The sequence below is a fragment of the Piliocolobus tephrosceles genome, chromosome 14, assembly GCF_002776525.5.
Source record: "Piliocolobus tephrosceles isolate RC106 chromosome 14, ASM277652v3, whole genome shotgun sequence".
In the NCBI taxonomy this organism is placed as follows: domain Eukaryota; kingdom Metazoa; phylum Chordata; class Mammalia; order Primates; family Cercopithecidae; genus Piliocolobus; species Piliocolobus tephrosceles.
Window position 1 is genome coordinate 78,864 of NC_045447.1, and position 5,860 is coordinate 84,723.

Consider the following 5,860-nt stretch of genomic DNA (forward strand, 5'->3'; position numbering starts at 1 on the left):
CCTTCATTGCTGGTTCAGAGCCAGCCGTCTGACCACATTCCTACCCTGAATGGGACTTTGGGGACATTGCCCACCAGGGACACTGACCACTTTTAGGGTTCCAGAAACAGAGGGCCAGCTGGTCCCCTAGTAGTCTGGAACATGGGATAAGCCAAGGCTTGCGTTCAGAACAGGTTTTCCACCACGTAGCCGCCCAAGGCCCAGGGCATCCCCAGGTTCATGTGAAGCCTGCCTGCCATGTCCACAGCCCATGCCGACCCCTCCTGGAGCCACTGGAATGCTTGTTCCTGGGCGCACGACAAACCCAGACAGCTTCAGCCTTGCAGGACAACCGTGCGCACCTGGCAGCCGTAGCCGGAGGAGGGCCCATAGAAAGAAGTTGGAGTTGAAGCCAGATGCTACGAGAATACTTTATTAGGCAAAATCGTATACTATAAAAATGCTTTAAAATGCAGGAGAAGAGGTGAAGACACAAACGAACAAGTGCATAGTGACACATGGCAGTCAGAACACAGTCAACAATCCACACTGCTTCCCCCCTTTACCTAGGAAAGGAAAGTTCTAGGCATCCTCCTCCTCCTCGGCCGTGGCATCCCAATACTGTTGATACTCAGCAACCGGGTCGTTCATGTTGCTCTCGGCCTCTGTAAATTCCATCTCGTCCATCCCCTGGCCGGTATACCAATGGAGGAAGGCCTTGCACCGGAACATTGCTGTCAAGTGCTCTGAGACACGCTTGAAGAGTTCCTGGATGGCCGTGTTGTTCCCAATGAAGGTGGCTGACATCTGTAGCCCCCGGGGTGGAATGCCACAGACGGCTGTTTTAGCGTTGTGGGGGAGCCAGTCAGCAAAGTAGCTGCTGTTCTTGAATGTTGAACATTTGTTCATCCACCTCCCTCATGGGCATGCGACCCCTGAAAATGGCAGCCACCGTTAGGTAGTGACCATGACAGGGGTCTCAGGCAGCCATCATATTCCTAGCATCAAACATCTGCTGGGTGAGCTCGGGCACGGTCAGGGCCCGGTACTGCTGGCTGCCCCGGCTGGTCAGCGGGGCAAAGTCAGGCATGAAGAAATGCAGCCGGGAAACGGGACCATGTTCACGGCCAGCTTCCGCAGGTCAGCATTCAGCTGGCCTGGGAAGCGCAGGCACATGGTGACCCCACTCATGGTGGCAGACACCAGGTGGTTCAGGTCACCATAGGTGGGCGTGGGCAGTTTCAGGGTCCTGGAACAGATGTCGTGTAACACTTCGTTATCTATACAGAAGGTCTCATCTGCATTTTCTACGAGCTGGTGGACTGAGAGGGTGGCGTTGTAGGGCTCCACCACTGTGTCTGACACCTTGGGCGAAGGCACCACACTGAACGTGTTCATGATCCCGTCTGGGTACTCCTCCCGGATCTTGCTGATGAGGAGGGTACCCATCCCAGACCCTGTCCCCCCACCCAGGGAGTGGGTCAGCTGGAAACCCTGTAGGCAGTCACAGCTCTCAGCCTTCTTTCTGACAAGGTCCATCACTGACTCCATCAGCTCCGCCCCTTCTGTGTAGTGCCCCCTGGCCCAGTTGTTTCCGGCCCCACTCTGACCTGTAAGACAGTACAGTCAGTCACTCGATGGCCAGGTATACAGTCATCAGTGGTCACCATAATGCAAAAAGGGCCAAGTGTCACGTGAGGTGAGAGCGCCATTCGCCCTGCAGGTGGACCAAATGAAACCCCTCCCCCAGAGTGACAGGACAGCAGCCTCCCCCGTTAGAAATTAAGTCAGGAGTCAAACCTGAGACAGGCTAACAGACCTGGCTGCAAGTGGCTCCTGCCCATTTTCAGGGAAGGCAGTAGCCACGGCCCCACCTCAGCTCCCTGCAGGGAGTTGACATCAGTAGCTCTTCACCTTGAGGAGACACCTGGGCCTTCCTCCCAAAGCCCGTTTGGGAGGCAGTTGGAGAGACTTGACTCAGCGGATAGGAGGGTGTTCAGGGGCCATGAACAGTTCCCAAGGCGATGACCTTGGGGCGCTCCTAGATTTTCAGCGGCTAAGGAACCTCACCCCAGTCCTCCCCAGCAGCTCACCAAAGACGAAGTTGTCGGGCCTGAAGATCTGCCCGAAGGGCCCCGAGCACACAGAGTCCATGGTGCCTGGCTCCAGATCCACGAGCACAGAGCGGGGCACGTACCTGCCACCTGAGGGGCGGGAGGGCATGAGCGAGGCGAGGGCCGCGTTCCCAGGAGGGCGGTGGGGGAAGGACGGGGGTCTCACCGCAGGCCTCATTGTAGTACACGTCGATGCGCTCCAGCTGCAGGCGGCTGTCCCCGTGGTAGGTGCCAGTGCAGTAAATGGCGTGTTCATCGGAGATCACCTCCCATAACTGGGAGACGGGAGGGGCCGGACAGGCCAGGGCTGAGTCACGGGGCGCCCCAGCTCCTCTCCCACCCCCACCCTCCGCACCCCCATCCCTAGGCCGCCGTGTCCCTGGGGTCCACCCCAGCCACCTCGCCAACCGCGCAGTCCCACCGCGTCCCCGGCAGGGAGCACAGGGGCCGCAATGCAGGGGACCCGCCCCCGCGCCCGCCCCCGCGCCCACCCCCACCCCCGCCCCCACCACTGCCAACATCTTCCCTGGCCATCCGCAGGCCCGAGCTGGGCCCTCAGAGCCCCGGCTGCCAACCTTGGCGCCAATCTGGTTCCCGCACCGCCCGGCCTGCGTGAGCACGATCTCCCTCATGGCTAAGGCGGGATCAGGGCGGCAGGAGAAACGCGAGGAGGAGGAGCAGAGGCGCAGTGACCCAGCCTGCCCTCCGCCAGCTGAAATAGCCCCGCGCCCACCTCCCCCAGCCTCCCATTGGGCTCCCAGAATAAGCAGCAGCTTTACTTGCACACAGGTGTACCCACCTGTGCATCCCTTGGCGTTGAACGTCTGTTGGGGAGCTCAGGTGTCCCTGTTGTGGTCCTTTCCACGTTGGGGAAAGCTGGTCAGCTGGAGAACTTCCTCCCACGTCTTTACTAAGACTAAATCCCTAGCTGACCTGAAACTGAATTTTCCTCCCATGTGGGAGGGGAGGACTCTAGTTTCCACACTCACAGAATGCCTTTGTACCAGTCCTAGATTGATGACATATTTTTTTGTAATTGATGAGTCCTTTCCTCTATTAGATCTGTGGTTAGGAAAGGCCTTCCGTATGTTAACTCAACAGGACTTCATTGTAAGTTTTACTTTGGAGCAGTTCAAACTCACAGTAAGCTATAGGTGTCAGAGATAGGCCTCTGATTTAGCTAGAGTCTTCTTTAGAGTGGGGTTAGCCCTTTCACCTTTCCAAAGGACCGCGGTCTCCATGCAGAATGAAGGTAATATTGGATTCTTCAAGCTGAGGATAGGTGTTGGGATACGCCTCCTGTGAAAGATGGGCCCTTGTCGCTTTGCAGGCTTTTAGATTTCCGAAACTGAGGAGTTATTTCTTCTGGTAAACATTGTTCAGATGGGGTGGGGAATGCCTCGATCTAACCAGTGAAGGTATCAGTGAGCATTAGCAAATACTTGAATCTCCTGCAGAAAGGCATCCGAGTAAATTAGAGTTGCCAGTTCTCACCTGGATAGGTTCCTCAATGTTGGACAGGTTTAACTGGAGAAGGAGAAAATTGCTGGCCGTTTGGGTCATGTCAGGCACAGAACTCTCAGTGCTGAGACACCTGTTTTAGTGTCTTGAAAAGATTTACCCCTATAAACAAATGAGACATTAACAGAAACAAATAATCCCTTCTAGGGTGAAAAGAATTATGAAAGTGCTGAATTATATTCCTATGATTGGTACTTGGCATTGGTAATTTATTACCATCCTTCAGCCAGCCAGAGGGGCCCTGGACTGAAATGCAATCCCTGGCCCACTTTTGTTTTTCTTCAGAGTATTCTGGCCCAGTTCTGTGCCTGCTGACCAGCACGCCCATAAGCTTCATTGGCCCTTTCAGTGTAGGGGCCTTGGCCGTGGCATCTACAAGGGCATTTCCTTTTACATGGTCAGTCTCTCTTTTGATGTCCTCTGCAATTAATTATAGTCACTTTTTGGCAGCAAAGCAGCATTCTAACAAGCTCAAAATCTGAATGATGTTGTATGGAAAAGCCCCTGGGGGTCAGGAGTCCCTACCCATTCCAAATTGCAGCATAAGCATGAAGCACTAAAAAGTCATACTTGGAATCAGTGTAAATGTTAACTTTTAAATCCTTTCCCAACTGCAGGGGCCTAGTAAGTTCAATTAACTCAGCTTTTTGAGCTGAGGTAGAGGCCAGCAAGGCTTGTGCCTTGATTCTCTTGTGCTGACTAATAATAGCATATCTAGCCCTCCTGTTTTCCTGATGCATAAAACAACTTGCATCTGTTAACCACTCTTCCTTGGGATGGTCAAGGGATTCATCTCTCTTAAGTCTGGTCTCCTAAATACATTTGTTTCATAACCTTTGACATGCTTTGGCTGTGTCCCCAGTCAAATCTTATCTTGAATTGTAGCTCCCATCATTCCCATATATCGTGGGAGGGACCCAGTGGGAGGTAATCGAATCGGGGAATGGGTCTTTCCCATGCTGTTCTTGTGACAGTGAATAAGCCTCAAGAGATCGGATGGTTTATTTATTTATTTATTTTTGAGACATAGTCTTGCTCCATTGCTCAGGCTGGAGCGCAGTAGCATGATCTTGGCTCACTGCAACCTCTGACTCCTGGATTCCAGCGATTCTCCTGTCTCAGCCTCCCGAGTAGCTGGGATTACAGGCGCCCACCACCATACCTGTCTAATTTTTGTACTTTTAGTATAGACGGGGTTTCACCATGTTGGCCAGGCTGGCCTCGATCTCCTCACCTCAGGTCATCCACTGCCTTGGCCTCCCAAAGTGCTGGGATTACAGCTGATGGTTTTATAAAGGGGAGTTTCCCTACATAAGCTCTTTTGCCTGTTGCCATGTCAGAGATGTGACTTTGCTCATTTGCCTTCTGCCATGAGTGTGAGGCCTCCCCAACCATGTGCAACTGTGAGTCAATTAAACCTCTTTTCTTTATAAATTACCCAGCCTCAGATATGTCTTTATTAGCAGCATGAGAACAGACTAATACAACCTGTATGACGGAAAGGCTGGGAGCACCTGTGGACTCTGGCAGGTAAGTAGCTACGTTTATGGTTTGGCAGGCTTTAAGGGTTATGTCTGGAGTGTCTAGCAATAAGGCCTGATACTTTCATAAATATTCTCCTATTATCCACTGGTGCTCTTTAGCTTCTAGGACCACCTTCCCTTGTTGTGGGGTCAAAAACCTGTAGGTGCTGTTCTAATGTTAGTTTATTAGCTTTGCCTACTAGAAAAGTTGTAGCAGCAATAGTTCTAAGACATCAAGGCCACCCTGAGGTCACCTCATCTATCTGCTTAGAAAATTAGGCTACTGGCCTTGGAATGTCCCCCAGTTTTGGGACAAGATTACCCAAGGCCTATGCCTTATTTTCTGGCCACATAAAGAAAAAATGATTCATCCAACCTGGGGACTCCCATGGCTGCAGCAGAGCTCAATTTCTCCTTGAGAGTATTGAAGGTTTGCTTGCAGTTCTAATTACATTCTAGGAGCTCTAAATCTTTCCCTTTTGTGTATCATATAAAGGGCCAGGGGTTAAGGGGCTGCCTCTGAAGTGGTGGAGAGCACAAGGCTACAGCTAGAAGCTGGGCCTCTTGGGAGATTTGCTTTATTTTATGTTTTCTCTGCCCTATTCCTGTGATGGAAAACTGCAGAATCCAAGTCTAAAATCTGACCCACAGGAGTCTGGAAGACTAAGGCTGCTTTTGGCAGCTTCCTGCAGATATCAGAAGCAGACTGGGCTATAAAATAAA

General features: G+C 52.2%; 1 pseudogene; it reads right to left on the bottom strand.

The window, feature by feature from the left end:
• Positions 1-553: 553 nt before the first annotated feature.
• Positions 554-2,909, bottom strand: LOC111553112 (annotated as a pseudogene).
• Positions 2,910-5,860: the final 2,951 nt, after the last annotated feature.